The 17978-nt window shown below is 46.2% G+C and overlaps 1 pseudogene across 1 annotated transcript in view; it reads right to left on the reverse strand.

Annotated features, from left to right (window-relative positions):
* Window positions 1-17978, reverse strand: part of LOC146962220 (protein-methionine sulfoxide oxidase mical3b-like) — a 60013-nt pseudogene that overhangs the window by 27268 nt on the left and 14767 nt on the right. Inside the window, exons 9-19 of the transcript XR_015035145.1 lie at window positions 16260-16386; window positions 15989-16082; window positions 15268-15415; window positions 13947-14143; window positions 13752-13852; window positions 12759-12812; window positions 12521-12670; window positions 6767-6832; window positions 6194-6313; window positions 3494-3705; window positions 1160-1209 (exon numbers count right to left, since the gene is read on the reverse strand). The product of XR_015035145.1 is annotated as a protein-methionine sulfoxide oxidase mical3b-like (transcript). The remainder of the gene's footprint in view (window positions 1-1159; window positions 1210-3493; window positions 3706-6193; window positions 6314-6766; window positions 6833-12520; window positions 12671-12758; window positions 12813-13751; window positions 13853-13946; window positions 14144-15267; window positions 15416-15988; window positions 16083-16259; window positions 16387-17978) is intronic.

A 17978-nucleotide genomic window follows, 5' to 3' on the forward strand; every position in this document is an offset into this window, starting at 1 on the left:
CAAAATGTGAAGCCTGAGTTGTTTTGGGTTGATGATGATGATGATGATGATGATGAGGTAAAGTTGGAATGGTTCTTCAGAAAAGAAGTCTTTACTAGAGCTACTTTCATAAAAAGTGCCTGGTCAAAAAGAAAAAGTGAATTATTGATGTGAATTCCATGTGGTTTCTGTTTCTGTTTGGTTTTGTCTGAGCTCTGATGATTTTGTTTGGTGTCTAAATATGATGATAATGTGTCTTGTATAAGCCCTGATAGGCTGGTGCACGACACGTAAATAAATATAAATTCATTCAATTCAATTCAATTCAATTTCAATTTATTTAGGATCGCCCCTTGAGATGCAGCATCTCATTTTCGAGGGGGGGTCCTACATACCAAAATAACACAAAGACATACAACTACAATGATACACAACAGACACACACAGGGCCGTTGCTAGGGATCCTGGGCCCCCTTAAAGAATACTAAAGTGGGCCCCTCCCCCTAACTTTTCCTTTTTTTTTTCTTAGACTACGTATGTATTATCGTTTTTTATTTAGCCTTCTTTGTTTTGATGCTAATGCAGCATTACACTGCAAAAACTCAAGTATCTTAGCAAGAATATTTGTCTTATTTCTAAGTCAAAACAAATCTCATTCTACTTAAAATAAGACTCATCATATTAAAAGCAGCTTGTTTTTAGACACTTTTTACTTCTTTCAAGCAGATTTTCACTTGAAATAAGTAGAAAAAATCTGATAGTGGAGCAAGTTTTTTTTCCTTATTACAAGCACAAAAAACTTACTTTCACTGGCAGATTTTTCAATTTATTGTGAATTTAAGTGAAAATGATCTAAAAACAAGTTCATTTTTAGGTGATGAGTCTTATTTTAAGTGGAAAGAGATTAGTTTTGACTAGAAATGAGACATTTGGACAAGAAATAAGACAAATATTCTTGGAAAGATGTAGAGTTTTTACAGTGTACTATGAGTATTAGTCAGGGTCTTACGCAGAATAAATCAGTCATACAAAGATTAGACTACTGGGGTTTTTTATGGGCCCCACTGGGCGCTGGGCCCCTAGAGTTATCATCACCTTTCTCCCCTAGACAACGGCCCTCTGACATCACCAACACTTTGGACCAATCACAGTTCAGCTCCTCACAGGTTCAGCTTCTTACCGTCGACGCTCGGTGTGAAGTTGCTCGGTCCGTCGCCAACGCTGCCGCTGCTGCAATCCTCTTCCTCACGCCGCCACCGCCACCGTCACCACGACGACCGTCCCAGTGCTGAAGGCAGAAGAACCTCCCTGAGGACAGATGTTCAACCAAGATGTTGAACCAGATGTTGAACCAGATGTTGAACCAGATGTTGAACCAGATGTTGAACCAGATGTTGAACCAGATGTTGAACCAGATGAGCTCAGATCTCCGGTCTGGTCTCCGTCTGAACCTCGTGTGGGTTTTATACCGTGTTTGAATCCTGCTCTGCCTCACACTCAGACTCGGGTCATGTGACCTCTGCTGCTGCGCTCTGATTGGCTGCTGAGATTCTCTATCATCCATCCAAACTAACAAACACACAGGAGCAGCTCATCGTCGTTTGTCCCGAAGCTCCAACACACAATACACACTCTGTGTATAAAAATACACACACTCACACACACACACACGTGCCACCGCCAGAGATAAACGACCACATAGGAGCTTCACACCAGGCTGCAGGCACCGACACACACACACACACACACACACACACACAAGGTCAGAGGATGCTGTTATGATGCAGTTTAAACCCTTTGAGACAAACTGTAAAAATGGGCTATACAAATAAAACTGCCTTGCCTTGCATTGCACACACACACACACACACACACACACACACTTGCACACGCACGCGCACACACACACACACACACACACACACACACACACACACACACACACACACACACACACACACACACACACACACACAGGGTCACATGACTTGGCTCATCATGTGGTTGTAACGGTTGAATCAGTGACGAGTGTGAAATCTACTGATGGATCCACCTTCACCTGGCTGCTCGCTAGGGATGTGAATCTTTGGGTGGCTCACGATTCGACTCGATTCCGATTTTTAGGGTCACGATTCGATTCAAAATCGATTTTCGATTCAACCGATTCTTGATTTTATTTTTGCGATTTTTAGTTTGCTTTGTTAACACCAGACCATGTGAAAAAGTTGAATGATGATGATATCTACAGACTATTATTATATCAGAAGCCATATTTCCCCACCAAAAAATGCACATCACATGTTTCAGATTTATTCAGCAGCAATATGTTTGAACCATTTTAAAGTAAACTGCTACATGAAGCTGATTTTATAGGCTACTACTACTACTACTACTCTCTTTTCAAAAGCCTGGACTGAAGGGATGTGAATATTTGGGTGTCTCTATTCGATTCAAAATCAGTTCTCATGCACATGCACATAGACATGTATCACCTGTAACAAAGGCGCTGCAAAAAAAACAACAGACGGCACTCTGCTCTCACGCCAGCTCACCTGCAGCCTGTCTGACTCTGCAGCGCCACAGAGGAGCTGCAGAGAAGCTGCTGCTGCTGCTGCTGCTGCTAGTCCTCTCTCTTCAGCCTGCTGTTTGGCAGCACTTTGTATGAGTTTAGAAAAGTGAAGATCTAACGTCACCTGAGCACCGATCAGCTGATCCAGAGCTCAGTGGATGTGGCTGCTCAGCTGGAGCCATAGACTGTAAAAAGAATGGACGTAGCATCCGTGACGTCCCCCATTGGTTGTGTGGAGTCGTTTTTGTGACTCCAACATGGCGCTGTTCAGGCCACTGGCCACCACTGGCCTCGAAGCAGCTGTCCACGGAGCTGCTCGGACCTGTCACTCAACGTTTCCGCGCCCTAATTGGCCAGAGTTTTAACCTAATAACAGTAAAACTGTAGAGTTAAACCCCCTCAGAGTGTGTGCGGGGGTAGAAACTATCGGTTGAGACCAGAAAACGTTCTGACACCAGGCTTTGATCATGTTTACTGAGGATGTAAAGTCGGCGATTTTAACATGGGGGTCTAAGGGGAATGCTCCCTTCTGACACCAGCCCCCAGAGGAAGAAGAGGGGATTGCAGTTTTTTGAACGCGGAAGTGAGCTTCACTTCTCAGACCCACAACTGCCCCCTTGGCTGGAGCGCGTGTGTGTTCAACGGCAAAAAAAAACAAAAACCAGCGATCGTCCTCTCTCCTCAATAGAGGGTCGGGTTGCTGATGGACACAAGCCTCGTCACAGACATTCAATAGAGCATTTAAATCAGATCAGTTAACGTTTGTAGGCGGTTAACGAGCGTCTTTTAGCGCCATGGCGGCTGCAGCGCTGTGTACGGCACAGTGAGGGCGCTATTGAGACGGAGGAAAATTAATAAAAAATCGATTTTTGAAGATTATGAATCGATTCAGAATCTTAGAGAATGAGAATCTCGATTCTTACATTAATCGATTTTTTCCCCCACCCCTACTCGCAGTGACATGGTGTGTGTGTGTGTGTGTGTGTAGGTGTGTGTACTGACCGCTGCCCTGGTCGTAGGTGTAGGCCGGCGGTCTGAGCGTGGCGCCGCAGCAGTCACACAGGAAGCAGCTGCGATGGAAGAAGAGGCCTTCAGCGCTGACTCGCTCCATCACGTACAGACGCTTCTGACAGAGGACGCACACGTCGCTGCTGCTGCTGCTGCCCACGGCAACCAGCTGGCTGCTGCTGCCCACGGCAACCGGCTGGCTGCTGCTGCCCACGGCAACCGGCTGGCTGCTGCTGCCCCCGGCAACCAGCTGGGGACAAGGGACGGGCTGGGGACAGACAGGACAAGAGACCAGCTGAAACAAACCGATACTGACACATTTGTCTGAAAATAAATGGACAGAAAGCTGCTGCAGTGAATCCTGACCGACAGATTTCATACAACACATTGATGGTCCAAATATGTCGGTTTGTTGTTCAAGTTGAAGCATCTTATCCCACTTTCTATGCTTCTCACCTTATACAAAACCTTATTTGAACCTCATTTAAATGACTGTAATGTCACATTTTCTACCTACAGAGATTCTCCAGAAGGAAAACCATGAGCTCGTTATCATGGTCCAACTGAAACCCTCCAACCGACCGCTCTGCCATCGTTTTAATCTTTTGAGGCTGACTGATCACAACTTCCTCCAAAACACTGAGATTATGAATCAAGTTGTGTTCTTATCTAAGACGAATATAGAAATGTCTGGAGGCCTCTGAAACATCTGGAGGTCTCTGAAACATCTGGAGGCCTCTGAAACATCTGGATGTCTCTGAAACATCTGGAGGTCTATGAAACATCTGAAACATCTGGATGTCTCTGAAACCTCTGGAGGTCTCTGAAACATCTGGATGTCTCTGAAACATCTGGAGGCCTCTGAAACCTCTGGATGTCTATGAAACATCTGGAGGTCTATGAAACCTCTGAAACCTCTGGAGGCCTCTGAAACATCTGGAGGTCTCTGAAAACCTCTGAAACATCTGGAGGTCTCTGAAACATCTGGAAGACTCTGAAACATCTAGAGGTCTCTGAAACATCTGGAGGTCTCTGAAACATCTGGAGGTCTCTGAAACATCTGGAGGTATCTGAAACATCTGGAGGCCTCTGAAAAATCTGAAACATCTGGAGGCCTCTGAAAAATCTGAAACATCTGGAGGTCTCTGAAACATCTGAAACATCTGGAGGTCTCTGAAACCTCTGAAACATCTGGAGGTCTCTGAAACATCTGAAACATCTGGAGGTCTCTGAAACATCTGAAACATCTGGAGGTCTCTGAAACATCTGGAGGTCTCTGAAACATCTGGAGGTCTCTGAAACATCTGGAGGTCTCTGAAACATCTGGAGGTCTCTGAAACATCTGGAGGTCTCTGAAACATCTGAAACATCTGGAGGTCTCTGAAACATCTGGAGGTCTCTGAAACATCTGAAACATCTGGAGGTCTCTGAAACATCTGGAGGTCTCTGAAACATCTGGAGGCCTCTGAAACATCTGTTGGTCTCTGAAACATCTGGAGGTCTCTGAAACATCTGGAGGTCTCTGAAACGTCTAGAGGCCTCTGAAACATCTGAAACATCTGGAGGTCTCTGAAACATCTGAAACCTCTGAAACATCTGAAACATCTGGAGGTCTCTGAAACATCTGGAGGTCTCTTAAATCTCTATATACCTCTAACCTCTACCTATATCAATATTAACCTCATTAACACCTCGACTATATAAATATTAACCTCATTAACACCTCGACTATATAAACTATATCAATATTAACCTCACTAACACCTCGACTATATAAACTATATAAATATTAACCTCACTAACACCTCGACTATATAAACTATATAAATATTAACCTCATTAACACCTCGACTATATAAACTATATAAATATTAACCTCATTAACACCTCGACTATATAAACTATATAAATATTAACCTCATTAACACCTCGACTATATAAACTATATAAATATTAACCTCATTAACACCTCGACTATATAAACTATATCAATATTGACTTCATTAACAGGCACTAACCGGCTCATTCAGCTAACATGGAATCTGTCACTTTTTAATGTCCTCGTTTTGTTTCCATTGAAAAACTAGAAAAGATCATTTTAACTTGTTGTTCCCCAGTTCATCAATAACACACACACACACACACACACACACACACACACACACACACACACACACACACACACACACACACACACACACACACACACACACCCTGGTAGCTGCAGAGCTGCAGAGCTGCAGAGCTGCAGGCTCAGCGCGTCTCAACAGAAACCCTCATGTGACAGAGTTGAGACCGTCACATGAACACGACGCCTGCAGGAACCAGAGCGTAAACTGGCTCCTTGTCTCAACACAACAACACAACATCGTCCTGAGGATCTGTCCTCCATTTGTCCTCTGTCCCTCTGTTTGTCCTCTATCTGTCCTTCCCCTGTCTCTATCTCCTCTGTCTCTCATCCTGACCTTTCTGATGTTTCTTGTGTCTTTTCTCTTGTTTTTCCTCAGTGGACTGAGGCTCTGAGGTCAGAGGATGTTGTTATGATGCAGTCTAAAGCCCTTTGAGACAAACTGTTTGTAAAAATGGGTTATACAAATAAAACTGCCTTGCCTTGCATTGCACACATGCACACAATACAAAACCATCACCCAGAATGCACTGCAGCGTTACCTGCTCCTCCTGGGCGTCGAGGCTCTGACACTTGATCTTCTCTTTGAACCGAAAACTCATCTGCTCCTGCTGAAGAGTCCGTTTCTTCTGGAGGACAGAGAAGGTCAGGGGTCAGAGGGTTAAAGGTCTCTACTGGTCTCTACTGGTTTCTAGTGGTCTCTACTGGTCTCTACTGGTCTCTACTGGTCTCTACTGGTCTCTACTGGTCTCTACTGGTCTCTACTGGTCTCTACTGGTCTCTACTGGTCTCTACTGGTCTCTACTGGTCTCTACTGGTCTCTACTGGTCTCTACTGGTCTCTATTGGTCTCTACTGGTCTCTACTGGTCTCTACTGGTTTCTAGTGGTCTCTACTGGTCCCTACTGGTCTCTATTGGTCTCTACTGGTCTGTACTGGTCTCTGCTGGTCTCTACTGGTCTCTTCTGGTCTCTACAGGTCTCTACTGGTCTCTACTGGTCTCTATTGGTCTCTACTGGTCTCTACTGGTCTCTACTGGTCTCTACTGGTCTCTACTGGTCTCTACTGCCCCCCAGTCCTTACCGGTCTCCATGACGGTGCCTGAGCGGCGTCTTCAGCCTCTGGGGGCGGAGCCAGAGCTGGACTAGACTCCTCCCCCTGCTGGTCATTACACAGAAACACAGATGTTGTTGGGGGCGGAGCTTAGAGCAACATTCTCTTTCAGATTTCAGATTTATTACTGTATTTACTTTTTAAAATGGGACCAGTAGCTACATATTAATGGACATTGACATGTAAATCTGTGGGTTGTAGCCAAGTGGCTCATTTCCATCCCCAGTCCCATTGGCAGGTTGATGTTAGACATAAAAACAATGAGGATAAAAAGTCCAAGAGGCAGGACGAGGACAACACAACACCTTGACATCTGACACAAAACATATATGAAGGACATAAACCAGCAGTTAACTGACCATAGACGGTTAAAAGAGTGGGTAAGGGGATCAACAGATTACTGAGAAGTTATAAAGAGCTACAGTGCTAGTTAAAGAGCTACAGTGCTAGTTAAAGAGCTACAGTGCTAGTTAAAGTGCTATGTGCTAAAGTGACGAGTGCATAAATACAAGATTTTTTTTTTTTTTTTCAAAGGAGGTTAAATCGAAAGCAACTGGACTTAGTTATTTGTCTAGGAAGACGTTTCACCTCTCATCCAAGAGGCTTCATCAGTTCATGTACGCATCTGACCAGGCTGGGACTGGTCCAACTATCTGGTGTGGAGACTCACTATTTAACCTCTTGTGTGGGCGTTCACAAGGGTGATGATGTCACTGGTTCCCATTTGTGCTCCAAGTGCCAACGACAGTCGTTTAAATGACTGCCTTTGATGGAAGGTTGGTTTCGACTTCGTTAGTGCCGTATTGTGTTATAACGACAGTCGTTGGAGCCACTTGCCACTTGTGAACAGTGGTTGTTCTTTGAGGCTAGATTGTTGAATCTCCTGGGAAGGGATGAAAGGGCAGCATTGTAAATTGGAGATAGGTGGTGTCTCAGGCCACCTCCCCTGTTGAGGGATGGTTTCTCTACTTTTACAAAAATAGCTTCTTTGACTCCTCTTTCAAACCAACTGTCCTCTCTGTCTAGGATTTGGACATTGCTGTCCTCAAAGGAGTGGGCTTTCTCCTTGAGATGTAAATGGACAGCAGAGTCCAGTCCTGAGGAGTTTGCTCTCCTGTGTTGGGCCATGCGTTTATGCAGTGGTTGTTTTGTTTCTCCAATGTAGAGGTCTTTGCATTCCTCGTTGCATTGGACTGCATACACCAGATTGCTTTTGTGGGTGTGTGGTGTTCTGTCCTTGGGATGTACCAATCTCTGTCTGAGTGTGTTGCTGGGTTTGAAATACACAGGGATACGGTGTTTGTTAAAGATCCTCCTGAGTTTTTCTGATACTCCAGACACATATGGAATGACTATGTTGTTTCTCTTGTTTTGTCTTTCTTTCTCAACCACTTTGCTGGTTTTCTTTCTGGAAGCAGCTGCAGTTTTCACAAAGGTCCAGCTAGGGTAACCACAAGTTGTGAGGGCGCCTCTCAGGTGCTTGTGTTCTGCCCCTTGGGCCTGTGAGCTGGTGGGCACGTTATCAGCTCTGTGTTGTAAAGTTCTGATAACCCCAAGCTTATGTTCCAGAGGGTGGTGAGAGTCGAAAAGTAGATATTGGTCTGTATGTGTGGGTTTTCTGTATACCCCAATGTGGAGGCTCCTGTCCTTTTTCATATGGACGTCACAATCTAAGAAAGGCAGACTATTGTCCTTGACATCCTCTCTGGTGAACTTGATGTTTTTGTCCACTGAGTTAATGTGTTCGGTAAAAGCTTGCACCTCTTTGGTTTTGATTTTAACCCATGTGTCGTCCACATACCTGAACCAGTGGCTCGGTGTTGTTCCTTCAAAGGAGTTTAGAGCCTTTTTCTCTACCTCCTCCATGTACAGGTTTGCCACAATAGGGGATACTGGTGAACCCATGGCACAGCCGTGTTTTTGCCTGTAAAATTTGCCGTTGAACTGGAAGTATGTGGTGTTCAGGCACAAATCCAGAAGCTGGCAAATATGTTCGGGTTTGAGTTTTGTTCGGTTTTGCAGGGAGTTGTCTTGTGTGAGTCGTTCTCTTACTGTGGCCGAAGCCTCCATAGTTGGGATACAGGTAAAAAGAGAAGTCACGTCATAGGATACCATAGTGTCATCTGGTTCCATTTTTATGTCCCGGACTTTATCCACAAAGTCTATAGAGTTTTGGATGTGGTGTGGGGTGTTTCCCACCAAAGGAGCCAAGATATTAGCAATGTGTTTGGCTATGTTGTAAGTGACCGAGTTTATGCTGCTGACAATGGGCCTGAGCGGGGACCCTTCTTTATGGATTTTGGGGAGTCCATATAGGCATGGGGTTGAGTCCTGGGGGTAAAGCCGGTAGTATTGTGTTTTGTCTGAAACTCTGAAACGAGACCCGACCAGTGGCTATAAAAAGAAGGTGATAGAATGTCTACAACAATTACAAAAAGAAGGGGTCATTGACAAAACACAATACTACCGGCTTTACCCCCAGGACTCAACCCCATGCCTATATGGACTCCCCAAAATCCATAAAGAAGGGTCCCCGCTCAGGCCCATTGTCAGCAGCATAAACTCGGTCACTTACAACATAGCCAAACACATTGCTAATATCTTGGCTCCTTTGGTGGGAAACACCCCACACCACATCCAAAACTCTATAGACTTTGTGGATAAAGTCCGGGACATAAAAATGGAACCAGATGACACTATGGTATCCTATGACGTGACTTCTCTTTTTACCTGTATCCCAACTATGGAGGCTTCGGCCACAGTAAGAGAACGACTCACACAAGACAACTCCCTGCAAAACCGAACAAAACTCAAACCCGAACATATTTGCCAGCTTCTGGATTTGTGCCTGAACACCACATACTTCCAGTTCAACGGCAAATTTTACAGGCAAAAACACGGCTGTGCCATGGGTTCACCAGTATCCCCTATTGTGGCAAACCTGTACATGGAGGAGGTAGAGAAAAAGGCTCTAAACTCCTTTGAAGGAACAACACCGAGCCACTGGTTCAGGTATGTGGACGACACATGGGTTAAAATCAAAACCAAAGAGGTGCAAGCTTTTACCGAACACATTAACTCAGTGGACAAAAACATCAAGTTCACCAGAGAGGATGTCAAGGACAATAGTCTGCCTTTCTTAGATTGTGACGTCCATATGAAAAAGGACAGGAGCCTCCACATTGGGGTATACAGAAAACCCACACATACAGACCAATATCTACTTTTCGACTCTCACCACCCTCTGGAACATAAGCTTGGGGTTATCAGAACTTTACAACACAGAGCTGATAACGTGCCCACCAGCTCACAGGCCCAAGGGGCAGAACACAAGCACCTGAGAGGCGCCCTCACAACTTGTGGTTACCCTAGCTGGACCTTTGTGAAAACTGCAGCTGCTTCCAGAAAGAAAACCAGCAAAGTGGTTGAGAAAGAAAGACAAAACAAGAGAAACAACATAGTCATTCCATATGTGTCTGGAGTATCAGAAAAACTCAGGAGGATCTTTAACAAACACCGTATCCCTGTGTATTTCAAACCCAGCAACACACTCAGACAGAGATTGGTACATCCCAAGGACAGAACACCACACACCCACAAAAGCAATCTGGTGTATGCAGTCCAATGCAACGAGGAATGCAAAGACCTCTACATTGGAGAAACAAAACAACCACTGCATAAACGCATGGCCCAACACAGGAGAGCAAACTCCTCAGGACTGGACTCTGCTGTCCATTTACATCTCAAGGAGAAAGCCCACTCCTTTGAGGACAGCAATGTCCAAATCCTAGACAGAGAGGACAGATGGTTTGAAAGAGGAGTCAAAGAAGCTATTTTTGTAAAAGTAGAGAAACCATCCCTCAACAGGGGAGGTGGCCTGAGACACCACCTATCTCCAATTTACAATGCTGCCCTTTCATCCCTTCCCAGGAGATTCAACAATCTAGCCTCAAAGAACAACCACTGTTCACAAGTGGCAAGTGGCTCCAACGACTGTCGTTATAACACAATAGGGCACTAACGAAGTCGAAACCAACCTTCCATCAAAGGCAGTCATTTAAACGACTGTCGTTGGCACTTGGAGCACAAATGGGAACCAGTGACATCATCACCCTTGTGAACGCCCACACAAGAGGTTAAATAGTGAGTCTCCACACCAGTTAGTTGGACCAGTCCCAGCCTGGTCAGATGCGTACATGAACTGATGAAGCCTCTTGGATGAGAGGTGAAACGTCTTCCTAGACAAATAACTAAGTCCAGTTGCTTTCGATTTAACCTCCTTTGAAATACTATGACCTGGACAAATGAGAATATGCACCGGCATAAATACAAGATTGAATTGAATGTGATTGCACGATGCCCCAATAAAGTGCAGGATCGACTTAAACTGCACCATCCCATAGCACACCACTGCACATGCAGATGTGTGTCCAATAGTGCACAAAGTTTGTATACATAAATGTATTATGTTCACACACCATTGTATGAAATTGAGATACATATGTAGCCTATATGTATACACAATACAGAAAAGGAAGACCCGATCGGTTTGATCTGTTTGATCCATTCAACAGGAAGTTCAACAGGAAGTTCAACAGGAAGTTCAACAGGAAGTTCAACAGGAAGTTCAACGGGAAGTTCAACGGGAAGTTCAACAGGAAGCTCAACAGGAAGTTCAACGGGAAGTTCAACGGGAAGTTCAACGGGAAGCTCAACAGGAAGTTCAACAGGAAGTTCAACAGGAAGCTCAACAGGAAGTTCAACAGGAAGCTCAACAGGAAGCTCAACGGGAAGTTCAACGGGAAGCTCAACAGGAAGTTCAACAGGAAGTTCAACAGGAAGCTCAACAGGAAGCTCAACAGGAAGTTCAACAGGAAGCTCAACAGGAAGTTCAACGGGAAGCTCAACGGGAAGCTCAACGGGAAGTTCAACGGGAAGTTCAACGGGAAGTTCAACGGGAAGCTCAACGGGAAGCTCAACGGGAAGTTCAACAGGAAGCTCAACAGGAAGCTCAACAGGAAGCTCTGTCACTACCCGATTTGCAACGCTACCCGATTTGTGACAGCTATGTACGGCAACTCCACTTGGACAAACTTAGTTGAATTGACTTAGGATCACTGCCCTGTGTGCGTCGCCAGAGACGGTTTATCTTTTTATTTATTTTTTTTAAATACTTTATTAGTAATGTAAACTGAGGGTTGGTTGTGGTGGTCTGGATCTTGATGCTCAGAAAACAGGAACAGAGGCGACTTTTAGTGTTTACTCTCGTCTTTTCTCGCCGGCCTCATCACCATGACAACCACAAACAATCACAACTACCACAACACTCACTGAATAAACGAGTCTGCCGCAGCTGTCTTATGACGGACCTCCGCGGTTTTTATTTTATTTTATCTTATTTTTTAATCATTTTCACAGTACCGTATTTTAAATTCACAGAACTTTAAGCATGTACGCAAATCGGGCAGCGCCCAAATGAAGTTTGTCCAAGTGGAGTTGCCGTAGGCAGCTGTCCAAGATGGCGGCCGGTCTGCGCATGCGCAGACCTGTTTTGTCACAAATCGGGTAGGGTTGCAAATCAGGTAGTGACAAGCTCAACAGGAAGTTCAACAGGAAGTCCAACAGGAAGTTCAACAGGAAGTTCAACAGGAAGTCCAACAGGAAGTTCAACAGGAAGTTCAACAGGAAGCTCAACAGGAAGTTCAGAGGTCAGACTGGACTCACCTGTCGCCGCAGAGCAGCAGCGGAAGAAGAAGAAGAGGAGGAGCTCTCGTCCAGCTTCGCCTGCAGCTGATTGGCCATCAGACGAACTCTAGATCCCACAAACACGTCCTCACCCACCTCAGTGTCGACGCCACCGTTCAGGTCACATGACTGAGAACAGACAGATCAACTGTCAGCTGATCTGAGTTCAGTTTCATCTCATTAAAGGGACAGTTCAACAGCGTTCTGAACCACCAACCTCCAGCTGCTCCCGGCTCCGCCTCCGTTTACCGGCTGCAGCGTCCGCATGCTCCTAGAGACAGATGTTAACAGCTGGACGTCAATAGATACAGATGTTAACAGCTTGACACAAACACGGTAGATCTACAGTAGATACAGATGTTTACAGCTGGATATCAACACAGTAGATCTCCAGTAGATACAGATGTTTAACAACTGGATATCAACACAGTAGATCTACAGTAGATACAGATGTTTAACAACTGGATATCAACACAGTAGATCTACAGTAGATACAGATGTTAACAGCTGGACTGATCACTGTAGATCTACAGTAGATACAGATGTTTAACAGCTGGACGTAAACACTGTAGATGGACAGTAGATACAGATGTTAACAGCTGGACGTAAACACTGTAGATCTACAGTAGATACAGATGTTAACAGCTGGACGTAAACACTATAGATGGACAGTAGATACAGATGTTTAACAGCTGGACGTAAACACTGTAGATCTACAGTAGATACAGATGTTAACAGCTGGACGTAAACACTGTAGATCTACAGTAGATACAGATGTTAACAGCTGGACGTAAACACTATAGATGGACAGTAGATACAGATGTTTAACAGCTGGACGTAAACACTGTAGATGGACAGTAGATACAGATGTTAACAGCTGGACGTAAACACTGTAGATCTACAGTAGATACAGATGTTAACAGCTGGACGTAAACACTATAGATGGACAGTAGATACAGATGTTTAACAGCTGGACATAAACACTGTAGATGGACAGTAGATACAGATGTTTACAGCTGGACGTAAACACTGTAGATGGACAGTAGATACAGATGTTAACAGCTGGACTGATCAGTGTAGATGGACAGTAGATACAGATGTTTAACAGCTGGACATAAACACTGTAGATCAACAGTAGATACAGATGTTAACAGCTGGACATAAACACAGTAGATCTACAATAGATACAGATGTTTACAGCTGTTGGTACCTTTAGTTTCTTCCTCCTGGACGGACTCTGTCCCAGTCGGCTGAGGAGAGAAGCCGGCGTGATGAGAGCTGAGAGGAGCTCGGAGCTGTGGACCAACGAGCCTGAGACACAGAGACAGAGAGAGGAGACGATGTCAGGCCTTAGCAGGACGGATTCGAACCTGTTCCCTGGTGCTGCAGCAGTGTGAGGCCTGACCAGCGGGGGGCGCCGTGTCTCTGAGCAGCTGGTAGAACTGGCTCAGGTACATGACCATGGACAGAGAGTCCGGTTCTCCCTCGGCCCACATCTCCTCGGCCGCCATCACCGGACTGATGCCGAACTCCCGCTCGGCCACGTCGAAGCCCAGACGCGTGTTCTCCTCCGTCGCCGTGGCGACCAGAGACTGGAACGGTCTGAGGGGACAGGAGGCGTTGACGGGTCAGAACAAGGCAAGGCAGTTTTATCTGTATAGCCCGTTTTTACCAGCAGTTTGTCTCAAAGGGCTTAAGCCGGTGCATATTCTCATTTGTCCAGGTCATAGTATTTCAAAGGAGGTTAAATGTAAAGCAACTGGACTTAGTTATTTGTCTAGGAAGACGTTTCACCTTCATCCAAGAGGCTTCATCAGTTCATGTAGCATCTGACCAGGCTGGGACTGGTCCAACTATCTGGTGTGGAGACTCACTATTTAACCTCTTGTGTGGGCGTTCACAAGGGTGATGATGTCACTGGTTCCCTTTGTGCTCCAAGTGCCAACGACAGTCGTTTAAATGACTGTCTTTGATGGAAAGTTGGTTTGGACTTCGTTAGTGCCCTATTGTGTTATAACGACAGTTGTTGGAGCCACTTGCCACTTGTGAACAGTTGTTGTTATTTGAGGCTAGATTGTTGAATCTCCTGGGAAGGGATGAAAGGGCAGCATTGTAAATTGGAGATAGGTGGTGTCTGAGACCACCTCCCCTGTTGAGGGATGGTTTCTCTACTTTTACATAGATGGCTTCTTTAACTCCTCTTTCAAACCATCTGTCCTCTCTGTCCAGGATGTGGACATTGCTGTCATCAAAGGAGTGGGCTTTCTCCTTGAGATGTAAATGGACAGCAGACCTCTACATTGGAGAAACAAAACAACCGCTGCATAAACGCATGGCCCAACACAGGAGAGCTAAGTCCTCAGGCCTGGACTCTGCTGACCATTTACACCAGCTTAATGGGAGGACTGGATGGCAGACTGGTTCATAGAGGACAGACCAGCTTAATGGAGGACTGGATGGCAGACTGGTTCATAGAGGACAGACCAGCTTAATGGAGGACTGGATGGCAGACTGGTTCATAGAGGACAGACCAGCTTAATGGAGGACTGGATGGCAGACTGGTTCATAGAGGACAGACCAGCTTAATGGAGGACTGGATGGCAGACTGGTTCATAGAGGACAGACCAGCTTAATGGAGGACTGGATGGCAGACTGGTTCATAGAGGACAGACCAGCTTAATGGAGGACTGGCTGGCAGACTCAGACGGGTCAGGACTCGGTCTTACATCAGGTCCGGTCTGTGGCGGTGGATCAGGGCGCACAGAGCCAGGCCGCTCTTCCAGGAAGTCGTCAGGTCCTCGACGGCGACGCCACGGTAACCACGAGTCTGTTCCTGACACCAGGTCAGCAGCTGATTGGACTGAGAGAGGGACTCTGTGGGACAGAGGGCCAATCAGATCAAAGCTTTACGGGAGGGTAAAAGCTGAGGGCCAATCAGATCAAAGCTTTACAGGAGGGTAAAAGCTGAGGGCCAATCAGATCAAAGCTTTACAGGAGGGTAAAGGCCGAGAGCCAATCAGATCAAAGCTTTACGGGAGGGTAAAAGCTGAGGGCCAATCAGATCAAAGCTTTACAGGAGGGTAAAGGCCGAGAGCCAATCAGATCAAAGCTTTCCAGGAGGGTAAAAGCTGAGAGCCAATCAGATCAAAGCTTTACAGGAGGGTAAAAGCTGAGGGCCAATCAGATCAAAGCTTTACAGGAGGGTAAAAGCTGAGAGCCAATCAGATCAAAGCTTTACGGGAGGGTAAAAGCCGAGGGCCAATCAGATCAAAGCTTTACGGGAGGGTAAAAGCTGAGAGCCAATCAGATCAAAGCTTTACGGGTGGGTAAAAGCTGAGGGCCAATCAGATCAAAGCTTTACAGGAGGGTAAAAGCTGAGAGCCAATCAGATCAAAGCTTTACAGGAGGGTAAAAGCTGAGGGCCAATCAGATTGAAGCTGAACTCACCTTCTCGGAAGAATCTGGGTGAAGGCAAGCGGATGATGTCATCACAGTCTGCGTTAAGCCCCGCCTCCTCTCCCGTGTCCACCAGGTGTCTCACCTCACCAGAAAAACAACACGTTTTAGTAATGGTGAAGAAATTTACCACAGTCAGTGAACACAACACAACCTGTCGTTACCCGTAGCTGTACAGGTGTGTGTCTGTTGTGTTGTGTAGTTACCTGTGCAGGTGTGTGTCTGTTGTGTTACCTGTGCAGGTGTGTGTCTGTTGTGTTACCTGTGCAGGTGTGAGGCTCGGGGGGGTTGTGTTGACGTATCGTGTTGCTGGATCCACAGAGAACAGGCTGATGTTCTTCTGCATGTTCTCTGGAGTCGTCTGAGGGAGGAGACGATACAGACTCTCTCTGAAACACACGGAGACGCCGGGACTGTTACCATGGTGACCACAGGTAAGACTGTTACCATGGTGACCACAGGTAAGACTGTTACCATGGTGACCACAGGTAGGACAGACAGGTGTGTGTGTGTCCTGCTCAGGTGAGTCCAAGGCAAGGCAATTTTATCTGTATAGCCCGTTTTTTACAAACAGTTTGTCTCAAAGGGCTTTTTTACATCCCATCATACCGTAACAACATCCTCTGTCCTTAGACCCTCACATCCACTGAGGAAAAACTCCATGGAAAACCCTTTTAACAGGGAAAACCAGGAGAAACCTCAGGGTGAGCAACAGAGGAGGGATCATCACCCAGGACGGACAGACGGGACAGAGATGTTGTTACAGACAAGAAAACAGTTTACAGTTTATGACACAGAATGTGAGAAATATGGAAATGTTAACAACAGCTGAAGGAGGAAGATTCTGGTAGGCAAGGGAGGCAGGGAGAGCAGACCAGCTTAATGGAGGACTGGATGGCAGACTGGTTCATAGGAAGAGAGGGCAGACCAGCTTAATGGGAGGACTGGATGGCAGACTGGTTCATAGAGGACAGACCAGCTTAATGGAGGACTGGATGGCAGACTGGTTCATAGAGGACAGACCAGCTTAATGGAGGACTGGATGGCAGACTGGTTCATAGGAAGAGAGGACAGACCAGCTTAATGGAGGACTGGATGGCAGACTGGTTCATAGGAAGAGAGGACAGACCAGCTTCATGGGAGGACTGGATGGCAGACTGGTTCATAGGAAGAGAGGACAGACCAGCTTAATGGAGGACTGGATGGCAGACTGGTTCATAGGAAGAGAGGACAGACCAGCTTAATGGAGGACTGGATGGCAGACTGGTTCATAGGAAGAGAGGACAGACCAGCTTAATGGAGGACTGGATGGCAGACTGGTTCATAGGAAGAGAGGGCAGACCAGCTTAATGGGAGGACTGGATGGCAGACTGGTTCATAGAGGACAGACCAGCTTAATGGAGGACTGGATGGCAGACTGGTTCATAGAGGACAGACCAGCTTAATGGAGGACTGGATGGCAGACTGGTTCATAGGAAGAGAGGACAGACCAGCTTAATGGAGGACTGGATGGCAGACTGGTTCATAGGAAGAGAGGACAGACCAGCTTAATGGGAGGACTGGATGGCAGACTGGTTCATAGGAAGAGAGGACAGACCAGCTTAATGGAGGACTGGATGGCAGACTGGTTCATAGGAAGAGAGGACAGACCAGCTTAATGGGAGGACTGGATGGCAGACTGGTTCATAGAGGACAGACCAGCTTAATGGAGGACTGGATGGCAGACTGGTTCATAGGAAGAGAGGACAGACCAGCTTAATGGAGGACTGGATGGCAGACTGGTTCATAGAGGACAGACCAGCTTAATGGAGGACTGGATGGCAGACTGGTTCATAGAGGACAGACCAGCTTAATGGAGGACTGGATGGCAGACTGGTTCATAGGAAGAGAGGACAGACCAGCTTAATGGGAGGACTGGATGGCAGACTGGCTCATAGGAAGAGAGGACAGACCAGCTTAATGGGAGGACTGGATGGCAGAC

Source organism: Trachurus japonicus, chromosome 23, assembly GCF_045865225.1.
Source record: "Trachurus japonicus isolate A0001 chromosome 23, Traja_1.0".
NCBI classification, from domain to species: Eukaryota; Metazoa; Chordata; class Actinopteri; order Carangiformes; family Carangidae; genus Trachurus; species Trachurus japonicus.